This window comes from Cricetulus griseus, chromosome 6 (assembly GCF_003668045.3).
Source record: "Cricetulus griseus strain 17A/GY chromosome 6, alternate assembly CriGri-PICRH-1.0, whole genome shotgun sequence".
In the NCBI taxonomy this organism is placed as follows: Eukaryota; Metazoa; Chordata; class Mammalia; order Rodentia; family Cricetidae; genus Cricetulus; species Cricetulus griseus.
Window position 1 is genome coordinate 50319435 of NC_048599.1, and position 23388 is coordinate 50342822.

General features: G+C 44.6%; 1 protein-coding gene across 1 annotated transcript in view; it reads left to right on the top strand.

Moving 5' to 3' along the window:
* The window catches only part of LOC103160491 (40S ribosomal protein S18-like), a 183651-nt gene that overhangs the window by 124902 nt on the left and 35361 nt on the right, over positions 1-23388 (top strand). The window contains 1 exon segment of the mRNA XM_035446112.1: positions 3133-3253. The gene's annotated coding sequence lies outside the window, so the exon portion shown is untranslated.

The window sequence follows — 23388 nt, forward strand, 5'->3', positions numbered from 1 at the left end:
GAGCAGAAAGACTGTGTAGAAGGATGTGTCATGTTTCTGAAGCCCAGCCAGAGTCTGGACAACCTCTTAGCCAGGCTTCCTAGACAGTCTCTTTTTTCCTTCATTTGTTGCCTCACTCCAATATCAGGGAACCTGGGGCTCCCTTTGAACACCCCTGTATCTCCTCAAAGTCCAGCCAGTGTCACCAGTTCCTGTAGGGAGCACCTAGCATATTCCAGCTACTCTACTGGCTGCAGAGCAGCAGACTGATGAGGACAGAACTTTTGCTCCTTGTTTGGCTGCTGAGGCCCAGGGTCCTGTCTCACCAGGTTCATTTGTCCAGGCTGTCCCAGAGGTGCACAGCAAGCACCCACGTGATAGCCTTTAGGACAAACCCTTTATATTCAGTTACATTGCTAACAGCACCAGAGAAGCGGCACCGCCTTCCTACTTCCCCTCCTTCCAGACGCATCCCTTCTGTTTTATCTGCACCAAAATCCACTCTCAAGGAAGGATCTGGCACTGCTCTGGGCTAAGGAGTAACATTTGTGTAGCAGTTCACCAGGGGCTTGGGTGAACCGGAAATCAGATGCTAACAATCCCTGTTAGCATCCTGTGGCTCCCTGTCCTTTCTCAGTGATCCACTGGGATTTTAATGGAATTTCTTCTCTTTAGCCTGTCTTGGAGTGGTAGCTGCTTCCTCGGCTTCTCCATCTTCATCCCTACCCAATCAGAATAGTCCAGCTCTGCCCAGCCTCTGCCCTGGAACTTCCATGCCCAGCCTATGCCCTACACACAAAGCTTTGCCCTGAGCAAGACCTCCCTCTCAAGGCCTCTTCTGCTTAAACCGTCTCAAGAGGAGGCCTCCTGTGTCTAATTAGGCAATTCTAATGTTTGGAAAGTCAGTCAGCACCAGGGCCTTTAATTACATGTAAATTTGGTAGCTACAAGTGTGAGAGCCAATGAGAAACCGTGCACTGCCCTGAGCAGAGCTCTCAGCCCTGGAAGAGTGTCAGCACAAGGCAGTGGTTTCCATTTCCTCCTGTCAGGTTCATTTTGGGCATAGAAAGGGGACTCTGAGTGACCCAGGAGCTCAGTGTCTCAAACTTCCTGCCCTGCCCTTCCCTGGGGAGGGAGGAGGACAGGACCCAAGTCTAGAAAGTCTACAACCTGCTGGGAAGCTTGCCCTCTGACCCCAGGGAAGCCAGAAAGACCGGTTTGCGCGACGCGGTGGAGGAGGGTAAATTTACCCCAGGCCTGCTTCGCCTCCTCCGGACTTCCTGCTGCCTGGCGCCCTCTCAAAGACCCCAGTGCTTAGTGTCTGCCCTGCCTCCCGGCACCTTTCTCCGTCTGTGTGCTAACCTGGGAGAGCAAACCCGGGAGAGCTGCCCCAGAGCTCTCTGTACTCCAGGGCTGCCTCCCCAGGGGCCAGTTGTCCTTTTATTTTTTGTGGTTCCAGGCTCAATTTCTTCCTTCAGAGAAAAAAAAAAAAATTCTAGTACCCGGAAGCCCCGCCATCAGCTCTTACTAGCACTTAAGCAAATTCCACCATTTTTTTTAAAGATTTACTTATTTATTATGTATACAGTGTTCTGTCTGCACATCAGAAGAGAGCACCAGATTTCATTACAGATGGTTGTGAGCCACCATGTGGTTGCTGGGAATTGAACTCAAGACCTCTAGAAGAGCAGCCAGTACTCTTAACCGCTGAGCCATGTCTCCAGCCCTCCACCAATTTTTATAAGTAAAGAAAAGTTTATTTGTTCTTTGCCAGTTTGATTTGACCAGGAAGTGAATGCTGAGTGGAGAGAGTGGATGCATTCCTTGGTCTATCTGTCTGCTTGAACTCTGAAAGGCACCTGCCCTGACCCACAGCTGGACTTGATTTGTTTTAAGAGCTCCTGGGTGGAAGAAACTTTTCAATTGCCCGAGTAGAAATCCTGCCCACTTTTCTGCATCCAGGGAGTGGGACTCAAAGCTGGCACTTAGGGTATTGGGAAGTTCAGATGGAAAAAAAAAACCAAAAACACATCTTGGGTATGACTTTAGTACTTAGCCATTAGGAAAGATGCCTCCAATATGCAGCACTTGGTCTAGGATCAGAATGGGACCAGAAATATTATGGTTTGGACATGAAGTACATATCCAAAGGCTCATGCTGGAAGAGATGCTCTGCTGTTAGTGGGGTCCTATCACTGAGAGTCATTGAATCACAAAAGCTCTGATACAATCCGTGCAGTAACCCGCTGACTGAGCCACAACTCCAAGGCCTCATTATTGGGAGGTAGTGGACGTGGGGGCGGGTAGGGTAGAGTTAGGAAGTACAGTAAGTGTATTCCAGAAAGACAGACCCTGGCCCTGCTCCTTCAGTGGCTTCCTCTTTGTTTCCTAGCCACCATGGAGCGAGCAAGGACTGTGCTAACAGCTTCTTTTGTGGGCTGTTATTATTATTTGACTTTTCTGAATGGTTTAATTCATATCTCAACTGGATATTTATGGACAGTCTAATGTGTATGCTATCTTATGACCCCATGGATGGTGAGGAGAAGGGTTTCAATGCAACAAAATCCACTTTCCCTCTCCAAAGTGTCTATAAATCCACCAAGAAGACAAGACATAGACAAGGGAAACTATGTACAAATAACATGCAAAGCAATGTGCCCAACTGTGGGTGGGATCATGTAACATGGCCATTTGATCTGGACCTCTTTCTGCTTGTATTTTCAAGGTCTGCCCATGCTGTAGAAGGCATGTCATAAGGGACATGTGGTTCGCTTCCACTTTTTGGCTTTGTGAAGAGGGTTGTCTTAAACTGCACCAGCAAGTTCCAGTAGTGTGTAGGTCTTCAGTTCCCTTAAGAGTAGAATGGCAGGGTCACAAAATCACTCTAAAATTCAGATCTCAGAGGCTCCATTGGCTTTCTATGCACGGCAATGGCACTATTATACATTCCTATTAATGAGTAAAGGTTTCAATTTCTCTACACTTTTGTCAACTCTTACTATTCTCCACATTTTGTTTTGTTTTGTTTTATCATAGCCATGCTAGCATTTATGTGTAGTGGGACCCCACTGTGTTTTTTACTTGCATCTCCCTAATGGCCAATGCTGTTGAATACCTTTCATAAGCTGGTTATTTTGTGGTTCTTTCAAGGAGACAGAGTCACAGATCCTGAGCACACTCTTCGGATTCATCTGTGCAGAGGGCAACTCATGAAGTCCAAGCTGCTCCCAAAGTCAAGAAGCACTGGCCAAAGCCTGCTGGGGCTTGAAAGGTGAGTTGGGTGAAGATTTTCAGGGATTTTTTTTTTTTTTCAAATTTTCCTGAATATAAGAGAATCTCAACTCTCCACTGTTTTGCACGGAATTTTTATCAAGGGTGATCTGAGATAAAATAGAAAATGAGAGAAAATTAACCTTCTTAAATTATGAAAATTCAGTTGTTTCAGGAGAAGAAGCAGGAAATCAATTGGGCAGCAGCCAAGTATTACAGGGTCGCGGGCTGCCTTCTCCCTCTGACATGGTTCGGTCACAGCTGAGACATGGTTCCAGCTTGTCAGGGGACCCTGGGCTCACAGGAGTGACTGCACGGGCCACTCCAGTCCCAGTGTTTTTCCACCCCATATACTAATGAGGTCTTTAGTGACCTGGGCTTTGCAAGTGGATCTTGGTTGTCAACTTGATTGGATCTGGGATCAGCTAAGAGACACGCATCGTGGTGGGTTTACAGGAATATTTCCTGGAAGGATTAACAGAAGGGGAAAGACCTCTCCACAATGGGCAGCCCCTTCCTCCCAGCAGCAGTCCACAGATTTGAATGTGAAGCTGTTTCTGCCTGCTTGCCTTCACTATCTGCTGGCAAGTACATCTCCGCTGCTCTACCCGTTACTGACGTTGGGACACCAGAGTCCAGGTTCATTGGACTGAAGACCCATAGTTCTCCAGGAACTCTCTAGGACTTCAGCATCAGACTGGGACTGCTCAGGAACCTGGCCTCATAGAAAGTGCAGCTATGGGATACTAGCCTGCATGTGGCCACTATTGAACTACACAGACCTAACTGAGCACGCACACGTGTGTGTGTGTGTGTGTGTGTGTGTGTGTGTGTGTGTGTGCGTGTGTTCTATTAGTTCTGTTCCTCTAGAGCAGTAGTTCTCAACCAGTGGGTTGTGACTCCACAGGGGGTCACATATCAGATATCCTGCATATTAAATATTTACATTACGATTCATAACAGTAGTAAAATTACACTTATAAAGTAACAAGAAATGATTTTATGGGTGGGAATCACTACAGCATGAGGAACTGTATAAAAGGGTTGCATTGCTAAGAAGGTTGAGAACCGCTGCTCTAGAGAACCTTGATTAACACATAAGCTACACAGACCACATACCAGAATCTCAGTATGTAGAGCTAGCTCACTCATTGTTCCAGTGTCTTCTCTGCAATGCCCTCCTTCTGGGGACATTTTCCAACTGGACATTGAAGCTGGCTTCCACTGAGCACATCATGACCTTCCTGATCAGGCCCCTGTAGATTGGAGCATTCTCTGACCTCTAGGGTGTCCTTTACCCTGCTGCATGCTCTTAGTCCCCAGGGGTCTGGCTGAAGCCTCTGCTTTAGATTCACAACTCTCCTTCATTCCACTGGTTACCAGCTCCTCAAGCCAGTCATGGCTTGAAAGGCTGTAAGAAGACTTTCAAGCTTTGTCCTTAGCACAATTCTAATGTGTGCCCTTCTACTACCCCCCAAAACACAATAGAGGATTATGTTTTCAATGGAGAGGGGGAGATGGAAGGGAATCCCTCAGGATTTCCATAGTTTAAGGATACAACCTTAACCGACTTGGTTTACCTAAGCCACTGTCCACACCACTCACAGACCTGAACTCCTCTGTGCATCCTGCTGTTCCTCTTAAAGTCTCCTGGGGGTCTCCCCAAGGAAGTAGCACAGCTGGCCTGCTGGGTGACTCAAACAGCCCTTCTGACTCATTCCTTGAGTCAACTTCATAATTCTTCTCATCCTTAGCAAGGTGAGAGAAGGGGTCCCACCCCTCCTCCTCTCTAAAAATGGGAGCAAGGTCCCCAGTTCGGAGGAGGAGAGATTTTGAAATTTAAGGTCTGCATTTTCCCTTCCCTTCCCTTCCCTTCCCTTCCCTTCCCTTCCCTTCCCTTCCCTTCCCTTCCCTTCCCTTCCTTTTTCTCCCCTCTCCTCCTCTTCCCTTCCCCTCCCTCCCTCCCTTCCTTTCTTTGCTTCTTTCTTTGGTTTTTTGAGACAGGGTTCTCTGTGAAGCAGTCCTGGCTGTCCTGGAACTTACCCTGTAGACCAGGCTGTCCTCGAACTCACAGAGATCCACCTGCCTCTGCCTCCTGAGTGCTGGGATAAAGGCATGTGCTACCACCACCCAGCAAGCCTGCATTTCTTATTTAAAGCTAACTAAAAAGTTCTGTTTTTCCCTTTAATTATTTAACAATATTGATGCCAACATGGTCAATTCCTTTTGACAAAGGTTTCTAGAAAACCCAGTGTAGAAAGTACAGTCTTCAACAACTGATGCTGGAGGGAGCTGGGCAGCTGCATTCAACAAACTGACAAACACTCAGGCCTTGCTTTATACCATGGAGATAAATGAATTCAAAACAGATCATGGATATAAAAGAGACAAAACCTAAAACTCCTAGAAGAAAACATAAGAGAAAATTTTAGTGATCTTGAATTTGTCACTGAACTGTCAATGTTTTAATAGATAAAGCATAAATCATTAAAGACAGCTTCTTGGTGAGGAGAGATGGTTCAGTTGGTAACATGTTTGCTCTGCAAGCATGACCATGAGTTCATTTCCTGGCACTCAGGTTTTAAAAAGAAAGCTATACATGGCAGCAAATGCTACTAACCCCAGGACTAAGAAGGTCAAACAGGTGGATCCCTGGGACTCACTGGCTAGCCAGACTCTACTCATCAGTGAGTTTCAGGTACCAGTAAGACACATGGTCTCCAAAAATTAAGGCGAATCATGTCTGAGGAGCAACACTCGAGATTGTCCTCTGGCCTTTACATGTGTGAGCACATGCACAAACACATGTACCTGCTGACACATGAACCTGCACATACAAACACACATGCACACAGGAAAAAGCCCCTGGTCTGGGCTTCATTATAACAACAACAACAACAACAAAAGAAACTTTCACTTTTGAAAAGATGCCTAGGCGAATAGAAGAGAAAGCCACAGAAGTGAGAGAAAATATTTGCAAAGCATCATCTATAACCAAGGGCTTGTACCCAGAAGTGATTTAAAGCAAACAAGCAACATAATCTTTTTTAAATTGGCAAAAGATCTGAACAGATACTCACCAGAGAATGTCTAGAGCTGGGAATAAGCACATGGAAGAAGACCCAGCATTGTTAGTCACTAGGCAGCTGCTATGACAATCACAAGCAAGGTCCACCACACCAGAATGGGTGCCACTTACAGGGAATCTGCAAAGATCTGGGAGCAGCAGGGAACCCCATTCCCAGATACTGGGGGTGGAAGTTGGAATGAGCCCTTTAAAGAGCATTTTTAAACTTTAGAAGGAAGGCCAGTAAGATGGCTCAGTAGGTGAAGGTGTCTGCTGCCAGCCTGTCCATCTGAGTTCCTTCTCCAGGACCCATCTGGCAGAAGGATAAACCAACACCCAGAAGCCATCCTCTTACCTCCAAATGCACATCGTGGTGACATTACACACTAAATAAACAAATAAGTGCAAATCTTAAAAAACTTAAAAGGTGTCTAGCAAGTGACTTTGTCATTCTCCTCTTGGTTGTTTCCACCCCGTCAAAGAAATGAAATCACATGTTTACACGGAATTGTACTCAAGCATCCACAATCGCTTTGTTTGTATTGTCAAGAATTGAAAACCACCCAAATGTACCCCAGCCAGCAAATGGACTAGCAAATTGCCACTTGGTCACACAGAAACCATTATGGAGAAGCATGGTGGCGTGACTAAACCTCAAAGATAATTACTATGAGTTAAAATGGAGTACGTGTGCTCTGTCTTTAGTTACAGAAAACTCTACAAAGTGTAGTTAGCCTACAATAATAAAGCAGCCTATGGCAACCACAAAAGGGCACAAGGAAGCTTAGGATGATGGTTGTGTTTATTTTATTTTACTTTATTTTTTTGTGACAGAGTCTCACTATGCTGCTTTGGCTGCCCTGGAACTCACTATGTAGCCCAGGCTAAGCTTGAAGTCACAGAGACTCACCTGCCTCTGCCTCTGAGTACTGGGATCAAAAGCGTGTGCCACCACACTCAGCCTTGTGTTTGTTTTAAATTGTAACAATATTTCAAGATTTATAAAGCTATCAAACCTCTCAAACACAGACTTCAGTTCTGTACAACTTCTTATGTTCCAGCTATTCATCAATTGAGCTATCAGAAAGCAGGCCTTTGTCTTCTGGAGGCATCACTGCATGTTTACAAATGAAACTGCCCAAGAACTGAAATGTGTTTCATGACAATGCAACGTGGGGTGAAGATGGGTGTGACATCGACACAAGAGTGAGAAAGAAGACAGGTCATCCGGGGACAAATGCTGAAGCTGGGCTCCTTCAGCATCCATTTGAAATGCTATATTTAAAAATGCCAGTACGACTGGGCATGGCAGTACATACCTGACAGCCCAGCACTTAGGATGCTGAGACAGTTCTTGGCCTCTTTGTCCTTTGCAGAAAGTTTAAAGTAGTCTGGGCCACATAATTCCAAAAAGCAAAACAGAATAAATGCAATACACACATGTACGTGCACACACAAACACATGTACATGCAAACACAATCACACACACACACACACACACACACACACACACACACACACACACACACACACAAAATAAAACAAGACAAAAAGACGGCACCAGTGGAAAATGTGAATTTAACCCTGAGTATCTGGCACATACAACATGTTTCTTCCGTTGGAGATGAGATGGGAGTCCTGCTTACTTTGGTCATCTCTCCAGCTTTGATTTAGTTCAATAAAAATGCATGCAGGTGATAAAGTCCACATGAATTGGTTAAAACTGATGTGCGGCAGAGTCAGTTAATAATTTATCAATGCAAGTCTTCTGGCAGGTTAGATTTTCCTCAAAGAAGGGACTCGTGGCAGGGGCTGGGAAGGAGACCTTCAATAGGAAAGCATGAGATGGGTCCTGGGGCTGCCCTGGAGCGATGCTTTGTAGATTGGCAAAGCATATGTGCATCAAAGTGGCAAAGTAATTGTGACATGTGAGCTGGGAGTTAAAGGTGGACCCCAAAGTCCTCCTCAGTACACAGTGCAGAGCTACATCTCATTCCCATCCCTCAGGCATCAACAGCCAGTTGTCAGAAAATTCTGAGCCTTGTCAGCGCCAGGAGCCAGACCCTCTAATGAGTGCCTGTGCAGAAACTTGTTGAACGTCTGCTGAATTCTCTCACATTAGATCCTCAGAGAATTTAACTAACTGTGGGTGTTTGACAACTAACAGCTTGTACGGTTTGGTGGGCTCCCAGAGGTGAGTGTAGGAGGGCCTGGATACATGGCAGCAAATGCAGCATGCCAGTAGCCAAGGAAGGCCGTCAAAACAGGCGGTGCCATTTGACCGATTCCTTCAACCCACCTCTTTATATGGACCGTCTTGTTGAGGGTGCTTTGATATGTTCCTCCCCGGTGTCAAGTTTTAGTTTTATTTACGTCATGTAGGGAACGAGGAGGCAATTGAGTGGCATCTGCAAAAATGGTTGTGTAAAGATCATGAAAATCCTTTCTTCTACAAAAACCATGAGGAAATAACAAAAACAACCAGATTGAACCCTTCCAGGTCTCTGGAAATTAGTCAAAGGCTTCCACCCATCCAGCAGTGGTTTACTTGATGGAATGACAGACTTTCACTGAAAATAGTGAGCTTTACAGCACACATCTCTCCTTGTTGCCATCACTCTTTTTCTAGTTGCCTCTGAGCCTGGAAAAGACAACCTACCCCGATGGCTTTCCAAAAGCCCCACCTGCAAGCCTGTCTTAACGTATTCCAACTTAAAATTTCCTCAGGGCTAAAAGCTGTTTCCTGTAGGGCATTTGTTAAAAAGACTCAGAGGGAATTGTTGAGCTTCATAGATGGTAGACGTGGAGGATAACAGCTGGGGTAATAATAAACTAAGCATAAACTCAATGCAAAGCCTAGCAGGTGGGATGGCCAAAGAGCCCTGAAAACTTTGGCATAGTCTGGGGAATATAGAACTCTGAGAGCACAAGGAAGAAAAGCCCTGGGTACCAATAGAGCAGTGCACATACTCAGAAGAGACCCCAGAGCTCTGCACACACCCAGTTCACAGAGAGCAACTCAGCAAACTGGTTCAACTGTCCAGAACCTTAAGAACATCTCTGTCCAAATATTATACGGCCACTAAACTGATTAAGGTGAGACTTCAATGGGGCTTTATTAGGGGAGGTGGGCCAGGAGGTCGGAGCGCTGCGAAGTCTCTTAATTAATAGGCCAGTTATAAAGTGGAGAAGCAGGACAAAGAATACCATCTCCAAACCCAAAGCCTCAGAACTGTGGGATTTTATGGCCCAGTGCCCAGCTTAAGGCTAAATGCAAGGAAATCAGAGAGGCACCTAGTGCAAGCTTCAGAGTCTAAAGGCCACTCCAGAAGACACAGAGAGAAGAGACACCATTGGTTCTGTTTGGTTCCTCAGCTAGCTGGGTGGTACACTTTCCCATATTGACCGAGTCTTTTCTTCTCAGCCCACTGACATAATGCCAGTCTTCTCTATAGAAAAACCTCACAGTTACATTCAGAAATGGAACACTATCACCAAATGCCCTAGCAGACACCCATAGAAAGTTCCACTCAACAGCAAACTTGCTTTCTTGGCACAAGAAGCTCCAGGATGGACATACATGAGATCATAGACCTAGTTCCCAGGCATTCAAAAGGACTGACATACCGAAGTGTCTTCATGGGCCACAGTGGTGTGAGTTAAGAAATCGCACAGGCCTTAAGCAGAAAATTTCGCAGAACTGAAATTTAAAGGCACCCTGAAAGATCAGCAGGGAAATATGATCATAGAAAAAGTTGAAGAATGGTTTATGATAAATGAAAGCACAGCGTGCCAAAATTACAAGTACATCAAAGGCGCTTCTTGCAGAGATCAGTGAGCGAACACTGACAGTTTGGAAAAACAAAGAGTTCAAATCAATAGTTCATCTTTCATCCTAAGAAACTGGGGGAAAAGAAGAGAAAAAAATCTAACTAAAGCAAGGTGAAGAAAAAAATCATAAATGTCAGAGTAGAAATGAGTATAGAAAAAAACAGAGAAAATTAACAAAAATGTTCTTTCTCTGGAAGAAATGAGAACTGACTATCCTTAGCTGGACTAACACGGGGGAGAAGAGAAAGTTCCTGCTGCCAATATGATGAAAGAGCAGAGCAAGCTCAGCTTTCAGAAGAAAAGTTACTATCAAGAAATACTATAAACACGGTCATGCCGACAAGTTGGTAACATGGGTGAAATGGAATTATTTTTTGAAAGACATGAACTAACAAAACTCTGCTCCAGAAAATAAGAGTTGTGCAATAAAAAGTGAAGAGGTTAAATCAGAATTTTTATTAACAAAAAAAGTAGAGCAGAATTCCATGCCTGTAGTCCCAGCAATGGGGAGGTTGAGGCAGGAGGATAGAGAGTTCAAGGCCATCCTCAGAAGTTGAGGTCAGCCTGGGCTACACAAGGCCCTGCCTTCACTCTTCCTTGACCTTAAAAAAATTACCACAAGGAAAAAATAAAAACCCGATGATTTCAGTGGTAAATTATGCAAATTTTAAAGGAATAATTAACACAAACAGTAAGAAACTCTTTCAAAATGTAGCTTAAGTGGGAACACTTTCTTGTATGTGGTCAGTATTATCCTGGAAAAAATATCATTGAGTCCAGGAACAAAAAGAATTATCCACTAACCCTGTGTAATCTGTGCATAAAAGAACAGTCACAGATCAAATATCTAGAATATTAAAAAACAAGAAATCCAACCTATTAGAACTCAGTAACTCTGAAACTTAAAAAATGAGAAACCCAGATAGATGTTCCTCTGGAGAAGATATTCAAATCACCAATACCACGTTATTACTCATCAGATAAATGCTCATCAAAACCACAAATGAAATGCCACCTCACACCCACGGAGATGATTAAAATAAAAAAAGACAGATAATAATAGCAAGTGTTGGTGACGATATAGAGAATATCTTTTCACACACTGCTAAGAGGAACGTCAAATTAGTTTATCTTAGAAAATCATGAGACAATTGCTCTGTGTGTTATACACAAAGTCACCCTGCCAAGGGACCCAGCATTCCACTCCTATTGGGATATCGAAGATAATTCAAAACAAGTCCACGCAAAAAATATGTGCTTAAAAATCTGGGCGTTGGTGGCACACACCTTTAATCCCAGTACTCGGGAGGCAGAAGCAGGTAGATTTCTGTGAGTTCCAGGCCAGCCAGATCTACAGAGTGAGTCTGAGGACAACCAAAGTTACACAGATAAACCCTGTCTAAAAAAAAAAAAAGAAAAAAGAAAGAAAGATAGGAAGAAAGAAAGAAAGAAAAAGAAAAGAGAAAGAAAGAAAAAGAAAAAGGGAAAGGGGAAAATGTGAACACAAATGCATCATTATTTAATTAATCAGATAAAGTGCTTTGAAGACAGAATTCACAGGTAATGACTATGTCCAGCAACACCTTCATGGGCTTTGTGGAGCCTGGGCTATGTGCTGTTAGTCTAGCACAGCTTATGGGAGTTAAGCAAACTCAAGTAGCAGGGTTGCCGGGTACACTCATTGGGATAAGGCTGCAGTGTGGTGTTTGCTATCATCTTTTGTTTGTCTGCACGCTAAAGAAGTCCACACCACAAGGTAGCTCCAGTGGGCCCACCTCTCTTCTTCATACTCTTGATGTTTTTGCTGATGCTGGTGCTTCCACACAAAGGGTTCCCAGATGTCTTGTCCTTTAACTATAAAGTTAGTAGGACATGTATCCTGAGCAATTCTCAAGGAGTCTCTAATCATTTCCAATGGCAATCCCTTCTTTAAACCTAGTCTCTATGGGCTGCTAGTATTATACAGGCTCGGCAGGCAGGCTGTTCTTCCCACAAATACAAACAAAACACCCAAGCACTTCTCACATGCCTAGGTAGGACTTGTGGAAAGGACCAGAATCAAAGAGCTGTGGGGTCTCTAAGGCCATCGGGACAGACTTTTTCAGTCTGTGAAGTGAGTTGGATGAGGTGAAGCAGTCATGTCCCAAGACTTGCTTGAAACAGTTGCTGCTCAAGAGAGGTTGGCTCTGGTAGTGAGAGGGTGGAGCAGAGTGGCTGCTTGCAACCAAGGCCCATAGACCACTTTGTAGAAATCACGGAGGAGGCCATCTGGCCTTGCATTAAAGCCTGATGTGCACCTGAGACAGCCATGTCCAAGGAAAGAAACCAACAGCATGGCAGCTGCACCGAGGGGCCGGCCGAGGCCAGAGAACCCCAGTGGGGTGAAAGCCTCCAAATGAGAAGGGATCCTCAGAATTCTAACGTTCTCTTCCATGAAATGGAAGTAGTTATTCTTCTGTCTTGCAAGAGATTCTGAGTAGTTTTTCATAAATAAGATGGACCCCCAATAAATGGATACTGCTGCTGGTGGAATTGATGAGGACCGGTAATTTGTTGGTAATGGTGGTGGATGCTTATGACAATAGTAGTGATGGCAGCGATGATAATTTATGGTGGCGATATTGAACTGATGATGCTGATGGCAGTGGTGGTAGTGATGAGGATGATACTGACAGAGGTGGGGGTGGTGACGGCGGCATGATGCCCGTCGTGTTGGTGAAGGTAGTAATGATGAGGTAATGTTTCAGTGAAGGCTTTATGAAACTCCTGTTGGACCACCAGCCCCACTTCATTGGGCCAATGTTTTCAGTGAAATGACTCAATTCAGGTAGAAGCTAAGGTTAGACACCAAGACTGTATGTAGACAGAGAAGCTACACGAAGCTACAGAGAAGTTACATGAAGCAGAACTGAAACCCAGGACTCCTAACGGGAATGGAAACCCTAGAAGAAAGATGGGTAAGGTCTCCAAAGAGAAATACATTTGAAAAGAAGAAAATTATTCAACGAAAGACCCCTACCCTACCCGCCTTTGGAGTATGTGACCCTGTCCTTGATCCCACCGCTATCTGTAAAGTCTGTGTATCTCCGAAGCAGTTTTAGAGAAATGAACTCTTTTTGGTTGTCTTGAATGGTGCATATGACAGGGCCTAGAGGTCAGAGACAAGATGGGGTCAGTGAGGTTCTTGAGTCTGCCTGGAAACAACCCTAGCTTTTTACATGCATGCTGAGTATCTGAACTCAAGTTCTCGTGCTTCTTCAGCATGTGAATTTGTGTGCGCGCGTGTGATGTTTCTACCATGTAGGGTAGAGTAAAGTGCTACAACCTGATTCCATAGCTCCATGGTGTAAGAAGGTTGGGACCCTCTTCATATTGGTGTATAACAGGGCGTGGTGTTATTAAGAAACTTAATCTAAGGCTATCAAAAGCCTGCCTCTTCTCTGCTTCATTGGGGCTGGGTTCAGAGGACACCATGAGGGGGAGAAAAGGGATGAACAGGTGATGTTTTGTGGAGCATTCTGCCAGTGCTGATCCCTCACGGCTCCTGCCTTTAGCCTCTTCTCATGCCTCAATCACAAGACCTTGGGAGGAGTCTTCCCTGTGCTTCCCAAGCCTTCTCTGGCCTTCTGGGGATGGTTGTTTTCTCCCACAGGTGGCAGAATTTTATGAGAGGCATGCGGCCACAGCACAGCCTCTTCATAGGGCTTCAGTGGGAAAGCAGACCATGTCTTTGAGCGTGGACTCAAGAACAGAGCAGCTGTGGGAGGACACACCTAAGACAAAGACTGTCTGCCATCTTTGCCAGAGCCAGTCTTCCACAGCTGCTGTTGGCAGGCAGGGTCAGGAAAAACACCAGCTGTGTTGGAACGTGAACCATTGTACACGAGCACTGGGTTCAGAAACCTCTTAGCTTGGTCATAAAGATGTCCCAGACCCATGAAGCAGCCATCCTTGGATTCTTCAATTGTAATCTCTCCCCCACAGAAGGCCAGCGGGCTGGGGACAGTGTGTGTGTCAAAGGCTGTGGTACTGTTGGGAGACGGTGGAAACGCCCAAGAGTGGGACTTTACTTTCTACTAGTCTCTGTGTCACTCAGGGTGTGCTCTTGAAGGAGACAGTGTGACCTCAACCCCCCCTTTTTCTTTTTCTTTCTAGTCACTAGGTGAAAACTTTTGTTTTGACCCCTGCACATCGTTGCTTCTGTCACCCCCACCAGAGGCCTAAAGGCAATGTATTGATCTGCCTGACTCTTGATCGAAACCACCAAAACCTCCCCTTATAAGTTGACTATCCCAAGCGTTGGTTACGGTAGCAGAACGCCTATGAACACAATCCTATCAATACTGACTGCTGATAGCCATCTAATATGTTTTTGTTTTTTTCATCCAAGTGAATAGAGCTGGTGTGACCATCCTGGGTGAGCCTTTTGGTGGACATATGTTTTCATTTTGTGTGGGAAAACCCCTAGGAGTGACACTGTGGGTCACAAGGTACTGTCTATGTACTTGTCTCAGGAGTTGCCACAGTCTCACTAATATTTGGTCAGGTCAGTAATTTTAATTTTAGGTAGGCATATTGTGGTTTAGTTTTTATTTCCCTGTGAGCACTTATGAGTGTCTTTAAGTCCCTGGTGGCCATTTGCATGTTTTTTGGTGACATATCCAAATTTTTCGTTCATTTATTTGTTTGTTCATTCACTTATTTTCACAATGCTGAAGTTAACCCCTCTGCCCCACACAGGAAGATGCTGTAATCCCTGGATTGTATTCCCAGCACTTGTTTTCTTACAGAATCTTATGGTGTGTCTTAAGCCAACCTTGAACTCACTACATATCCCAAGCTGGTCTTGGGCTCACTCTCCTCCTGCCTCAAGAGTGCCCATATTATAATTGTGTGCTGCCCTGGTGGCTCTTTCAACTGCTTTTAATGAATTGACTATCTTTCATTAGTGAGGTGAAAGAGTTCTTTCTATAGCCAGAACACCTGTCCATTTTTTAATTTGTATTTTCTCCCAGTATGTGGCTTGCTCGTTTATTTACTTAGGGATGTCTTTTTAAGATTTATGTATTTATCTATTTTTAAGGTATATGAGTGTTTTCCGGCATGTATGTCTGTGCGTCACATTTGTGCCTAGCAATTGAGGTGGCCAGAAGAGAGCATTAGGTTCCCTAGAAATAGAGCTATGAGCTGTTGTGAGCTGCCATGCGGGTGCTGGGAACTGAACCTGGGTCCTGTGGAAAGCAACCAGTGTTCTTAACGGCTGAGCATCTGTCCAGCCCATTGATGATGCTCTTTACCAGCAGAAGCTTTGAGTTTGGTTACAGACGTATCAGCCATTTCAGCAATTAGCACTTTCTGTGACCTACCCAACATTTGCTTGTCCCCAAACTACAAAATATTCTCTCACATTGTTTCTCTAGTTGTCTTACCGCTTTTGTCTCTGGATCTCTGATACATTTCAAGTTAATTTCTGTAGACGAGGGAAAGAAAAATGCTAAGGCATCTTGATTGTTTCCAAATATTCACCCAATTAAGGCAGCACCATTTTTTGAAAAGAATTTTTTCCCTCATAAACTGTTTTGGCTTCTTTGCCAAAACCCAAATGACCCTGTAAGTGTGAACCTGTCTCTGGCTCTTTGTTCATTTCTATCATTTATTTTGTTTGTTGTTTTGTCAATCCTTGTCGGTCACAACCACACTGCCATTTGTGCGATAGTCTAGCTACTCCATCTTTTCACATAACCCTTTTGCTTTGTTTATTTTCTGTGTTCTCTGTTTTGAAGTTATTCAGTTCCTACTATTTCTTTCTCTTCTGCTAACTTTGTGTTTCCCTCCCCCCTTGCTTCTTCCCTCCCCCAGTCCCTCAGTTCCTCTCACCTGTCTTTCCTTCTTTTTTCTCTGACTGTTAAAGAGGACCCTTAAAGCTCCTGATACCATCGAAGGCCAAGCCAATGCCAGGGGTCTGGGCTACCACCTGGGGCCATGTTGGTGTATGAGCACCACACTGCTGTGGGAGCCATACTAACCTGAGTGGCCTGCCACCTGAGACCATAGTGTCCCAGGCCTAGGCTATGTCTGGGTCCATGGCCCAGCAGCAGCCAGGGTCTGAGTTGATGCCCTTGTTGGCACTAGGGGTTGTGTGGGTGCCTAGAGTCTGGAGAGCCACCTGAGACCATGTTGGTGTCTGAGGGTCTTGCTGCCATCATTGGGACCATACTAATCTGGGTGACCTGAACTGCCATCAGGATTGTGGGGACATCCAGACCCAAGTTGCTCCCAGGGACCATGCCTGGGTCCTTGTTCCTGTTGAAGCTGGGGTTTTTGGATGATGTCTATGACCTGTGTTATCACGGGAAGTAATAAGAACCATGTGTGGGTTGAAATCCAGGGCCATGCTATGCCTTCTCACCCCTGGGATAGCTGGTCCTGCCCCTTGCTGGACACTGCAGCAGGAGAGCTGCCCCCCCTCCCCCGCCTCCCCAGAGGGGTGAGATGACCCCACCCTCATTACAAGTGTGGGAGATCTGGCCCCATAGTGTGGGCCTAGATGCGTTGGCTCTATTTCTCACCTGAATGGGACAATCCCAGTGGTCTGGACTGACCAGCTTAGCTACCTACCACCCTGAACCACATCTACATAAACGCAGCTCTCTAAGACTTGGAGCAACAGCAGGATATCTATCTGAGATGCGTTTGGTGAGGGTCCGGTGATGCCTGAATGCCAGAGGCCTTGATCCAGACCAATGACTCATTGCAATGAACATTTTGTGGGTGGGGCTGATTGGACAGAAGGGAATATAAGTGACACACCACAGCTCCTGATGCCACTAGAGTGAATAAAGTGGCGTTGGAAAGACAAAGGAGTGAGGGGGTTTTCATTGTTGTTTTTAATTAATTTTCTGGAGGGGGCTACTTTTAGGGGTACTTGCTGCAGGAGTGAAGGGTGGATACGGAAGGACTGGGAGGTGACGGGATGGGGGTGCATGGTGTGAAATTTCCAAAGAATCGATAAAGCGTTATGTAGAGAAAAAAAAAGAGGACCCTGAAGCAGTGCCTTGAAACTTACCTTCCCTTCTTTTGTATGAAAAATTATAATTTCCTCCCAAACACTTTTTACCACAGTGCATACATTTTGATGTTTTGTTTCCACGACCATTTCGTTCAAAAGTCTGACTTCCTTGTGCCTCCTTCTTTGACTCAAGGTTACTCAGAAATGCTGTCTGCCTCCGAACACCTGAGCATTCCTAGATATTTCACCATCAGTGATTTCTGTTTGAATTCCATTAAACGGAATGAAAATTCACTACACCATTGCAGCCTTTTCAACTTACCGGAACTTACTTTATGGATTCACTTGCAATCTACCTTTTAACATATAGTTTCTAATTCATACATAATAATCACATGTATTTTGGGGTGCAGAATGGTATTTCAATCCGTGTAAACCATGCTTAATGCTCACGGGAAAGTAATTGATATATTTATTACCGAGAACACACCACCTCTTTCTTTGTATAATCGTTCAGAGTCTTCTCTCCAAGCCATTTCTTTCTCCTCCAAGCCATTCTGCAATATGCACCTAAGTGTTGTCAACTCCAAGTTGTGCTGGAGAACACTGGAACTTAGCACTTGTGTTAGCCCTCACCCTTCCCACAGCCTTCTCTGGTCTGGTAACTGCTATTCTGTTTCTGTGAGATCAACAGTTTCAGATTCTGTATATAAATGAGAACATGCCATAGTAGTCTTTTTTTCATTTTACATGTACTGATGTGTTTGTATTTGTGCACAGGCATGTGCCGCAGTGTGCATGGGGAGGTCAGAAGACACCTGCCAGGGTTCGAGCTTTTCTTCCACCCTGTGGATTCCAGGGTTCTAACTCAGGTCATCAGACTTGGTGGCAAGTGTCTCTACTTCCTGAGCTAGCTCACAGACCCCAGCATTTGTCTTTCTGACTGATTTCATTTAACACACTGCCTTCCTGACAAAAGATCCATTGGGCATGGTGCTCTCTAAATACCAACCAAGCCAAGACATTGGTGGTTTTATGCAAATACAGATACCACTGCTGATTTGAGGCCTAGATTTCCTACCAATGTCAGACAACAGGTATTAACATTTGAAAATGGGATTGTAGAATTCCCCACTTCTCTGAATTGCATACACAAATTTTTGCTTTGTGTATTTTGAAGCTCTGTTTTCAGCCCCTACAAACCTGTGATAGTCACTTCTCCTGATGAACTGATGATTCTGGTACATTCCTTACTCTTCATCTGGAACTTCTTCCATCTGAGATCTCCACAGCCCTCCAGCATTCTTCCAAATGTTTTGTAATACTTATTTTTTTTGCACTCATTTTTTAAACAGTTCTGTTGCACATCTTATAGGGACCTTTCTTTCCCCACCAGGACAATCTCCTCTTTGATTGCAGTTTTGCTGTATTGACACTTCCCTTAGCTAGCTGGGTACATAGCTAGCCCTTTTGGAGTAGTTCTGTCTCACCCTTGACCTGCAGTCCTTGGCCTCTAGGGTTTGTCCCCTGGTCCTCCTTTTCCGCATGCTTGTAATTATCTTAGCAAATTTTAAAATCATTGTGTTCGTCTAGAAATTCACTATTTTAATGGAATCACTTCCCTTCAACCCAAAGGAATAAAAATCTTGATTCTTTTTTTAAAAATTATTTACATATATGAGTATTTTGTCTGCAAGTATTTTGCATTTTTCACTATGTTTGGCCTCTAGTGTTCCTGAAGGTCATTGTCATCGTAGATGTGTTATCTATTTGGGGTTTATATTCACCACTTGTTCTTTCAGTTGGTGACAAGTTTTCTGAGAACCAAACTCAGGCCCTCTGCAGTGTACACTCTTAAGTGCTGAGCCTTCTCTCCAACCCTGAGCCAACTCTCCAATCAGTGTTTTTTCCAAACTCTGATGTCTTGGGAGTGACAGCGTGCCTCCTCAGGTGATGGAGCCTTAAAAGAGAGGCCACAGTCTCTATCCTGCCTTCTTTAATCCGAGGAGATGCAGGAAGAAGCTGGTTTCCTTTTCTGCAGGAGGCCTGGTACAGGTAATGTGCACATCCACACACAATGGATTGGCTTCAGTGTTTGCTTGCAAATGTGTACAGCACAAGTTTCTAGATAGCAGAGTTAGAATCGGAAGGAATTAGATGTGGCATTATGTTGGCTCTGAAGGGATTGCTGGAAGTTAATTTCTAGCTCAGGGGTTATTTTCTAAAGATCTTTAATGTTTACTGGTGATGACAATGACAACCATAGTGATGATGGCAAATCCTGCCATCACCAATGGCTACCACTCATTGATGCTCAGCATTTGTTCATGTCACCTCCATCGTCAACAACCCATTTAAAAGATGAAGAAACAGACTTGGTGAGCAGATGGTGGCTTCTCATGGCCAATAGAGCCACAGCTCCATCTGAGTGACCCCAAAGCTTTCTTTACTCCACTATTCCAAAACACCAGGCTTCAATTACATGGATGCCCTTTCATCAAATAGACCCAGAAAGGGTGCATAGATGAGTTGATGATAGCACATCATATAAAATATGATATGAGGTTTGGATGAGGAACTCTTTGGATTCTTCTAATCGGAAGTAGAAAAGAGATTGTTCTACAGTCTGAGTTCCCATGTTCCACCTCTAAGGGCAGGCCTGAAAGGTAAGTGAATCTACCTAATGGCCTTCCCCCAACCTCTAGATCTTAGCTGCAGGGTGGGACCTCCATTCTCAGAGCCCAGCTGTGGTACAGGGGGAAAGATGAGAAACTATCAAGGGATAGGTTTGGGCTGTTCTCCAAGGTTTAGATGTGACGTTTTCACAGTTAGTGCATTTGGTTGGAGTGTTCAGCCACTTGCTACCACAAGACACATTGGTCCACAAAGACCATCTGGAATGTTGATTTTTCTGGAAGCTCCAGAGTCTGGTTCCTTCCAGATATGACAAACACAAGAGGTATGGTCCCGGAAGAGCCAGTTCATTTCTCGGTAAAGGAGTTGCTAGAGAGTTCTCAGGGCACATAAATAGCTGGACCATAAAGAAAACAGTAAACCATTTGCAGAATAGAGAAGTATATTCTCAAAAATGACACCAGGCCAGGGCTGTGGTTCAACAAGGGGCTTTCACACTGTTTCTGTTGTTGTTTCAGTTTTAGCCTCAGGATGCTCTGCTCCAGCAGAGCTGTGGCTTCACTGTTAGCACAGACTCTAGATCCAAGCATGGATGGAAAAGAAAGGACCCACCTTAGCCAGCCTTGTGATTCCCTACAGGAGCCCTGCTTTGACAGAGAAGTGTCTGTCTTTAGTAGCTTCCAGGAAACTGTCTATGGCTTATGATGTTACTCCTGCCCATTTCTGCACTTCAAATTGCTATGCACCAAGACTTCAAGATTTAGCCTGGACATTGAGGCCCATCTTGATGCTTAACACTGATGATGTAGGTACTAGGACCATTGACGGGAGCTCTGGGCTGCAGGAACATCAAGAGAAGAAATGTTCAGATCTTGCTAGGTCCATCACTGTTGCCTTCATGGCCTCTTGAGTTAACCCTGCACCATGCCAGTACTCTACCTCATGACCCGAACACCATTCACTGCGTGCCTGGCTGTGTCTGATGCTGGTAGCCAGACTATTCCTAGTAATTGCTGATGAAAGCCAACCTTAGAAGAAAAAGGAATCAGAAATATTCCCTGGAATACACATCTGTATCTGTGGGGTATAGGATCTGGTGGTCAGTGAGATATAACTCGAGATGACTCTTACTGTCCTCCCTGATCAGAAAATGTGCCAGCAGTGATGGCCTCACTAGGGAAGCCAATTTGACTGATGTTCTTTATTTTGAAAATAAAGAAGCAGTGCACATCTCCCACCTCCAGTGTCCTCCTTCCCCTTCCAACAGGAACTCCACAACTAAGAGAAAGCCAATTTTCAGGGGGAAATGTGAAATGATAGAGAGGAGGCTGAATTCCACTAACCATGGCTGCCTGAATTCATAGGGAACAAGCAGACAGAAGAGGAGAGAAAATAATTAAAATGCAGGCTTGCCAGCCTTTGCTTCTGGGTGCTGTGGGCACAACCACTCTGCCATCCTTTCCTTTTCCAGCACACATCTGCATGCTGGCGCCACGGTTTCTTTCTGGTACCTGTCTGACAGCCCATCTCAAAGCCAGGTAGTCACAAACCTGTCAGTAAGTCACTTTCATGTTTTGCCCCACAACCTGTCTGATACCTGCCTCCAGGCCACCACAGGATGTGATTATAGAGACACGTCAGAGTGACTGATGACAAGGGAGGGGTTTGTACTGAAGCCTGGTGCATCACAGTCTCTGACAACAGCTCACTCGGTTCACCTTGTGTTTAGTGGTCCTCTCACAGTGCAGCAACAGCTTCCAGAGGGCTCCAGAGAGCATGGGATGGGTCTAATTAGATATCCTGGGAGCTTTCTATTTCTAGATTAGAGGTGTCATCTTGCTGATTTTAGGATAATTGTATACATGAGTTTTTCATGAGAAAATGTGTAAAGTGGAATTTTGGCCATCTAATAGGAGTATAGAGAGAAGAATCAAGTATTTATTTAACTCATGCTATAGATTCACAAAAAATTTAAATACTGTGTAAGTTAATAAGCTAAGGAGATAGCTGTGTCAGTGAAGTGCTTTCTGGGAAGGCATTAAGGCATGAGTTCAAAGGAGCCAGACATGATGGCACATATCTGTTGTCTCAGTGCCGGGGAGGTGGAGACCCATGGTTCCTAGGACTTGTTGGCTGGCTAGCAAGCCTTGCCTACTGAGCAAGCTCCAGGCCAGTAAGAAATCCTATCTTACCCCTAGATGAAGAGGTACAGACAATTAGTGGCTGCAGAGGGAGGGAGACTCGCTCTTCCTCAGGGATGAGCCTCCTGATAGGTTGTCCAGTGGTCAGCCCTAAAAACTTATATATATGAGTAATGCTAAAGGGGCTCTGCAGGCTCTCTCTCTCTCTCTCCTTCTATATATATATATATATATATATATATATATATATATGTGTGTGTGTGTGTGTGTGTGTGTGTGTGTGTGTGTGTGTGTGTGTATGCACGCGCGAGAAAAAGAGGTCAGGAATTTGAGAGGGGATGGATGGAAACACAGGAGGGGTTGAAAGGAGAAGGTTGGGGGGTAAATGATATAAATACAGTACACATATAGAAAAGTAAAAAAAATTAATTAAAAACAAACCAAAAACCCCCACAAGATGGATAGTATTGAGTAGTGACACCCAAAGTTTTTCTCTTACCTTTACATGGGCATGCACACATGTGCCATGCATGCTCACACACAAATGTGTACCTGAATGCACACAGACACACACAATAAAGTAAAATAAAACATGGGTTCGGAAATCACAAATTTTGTCACATATGTTCTTTGAAATCTCAGTGTCTTTGTCACCATAATGTCCCTTTAGATCACTGATTCTCAACCTGTGAGTTACCACCCCTTTGTGGGTTGAATGACCCTTCCCAGGGTTCAACTAAGACCAATGGAAACACAGATATTTACATTACGATTCATAACAGTAGCAACATTACAGTTATGAAGTAGTAACAAAAATAATTTTATGGTCGGGGGTCACCACAACATGAGGAACTGTATTAAAGGGTCGCAGCATTAGGAAGGTTGAGGGTCACTGCACTAGATTTTTGTTACATTTGTTCACAAATACCTCATTGTGGCCCTGGCTGAATCATTTCAGATGCAGGGACCCTGTGTGGAGGACATAGTCCAGGAAGGTTAGGCCATACACAGCCACCAGCAGAATGGTCGATTACCTACATCTTGCTTTGCTTTCTTTGATGTGAATCTTCTATTCTCACTATATCTCGTAAAGAATCTTCGAGAGGCCAGATGATCACATTCTATGTTGGAATTACCCGTCTGGATGTTATTGCCCCTTTATCTCCTATGGACAACCCTAAAAAGTGTGGTCTTAGGATATCAGATCCAGTGGTTCTTTCCCAAGATAGGACTTTGTGGTTCATAATAAGTTGTTCAGAAACACTTGTAATAGGAGAAGCTGGGTGAGGATTGACTCTAACAGGACTTTGCTCTGACAGTAAGAGTCTAGAAGCAAAAACAGACTATGCTTTCAGTTGGGGGAGATCTCACAGGTGTTGGGGGGTAACCAGATAATGTACTGATAGGTTCACTGTGATGTCCAGCCAGAGACTTAGTGAGCCTGGGCCTCCAA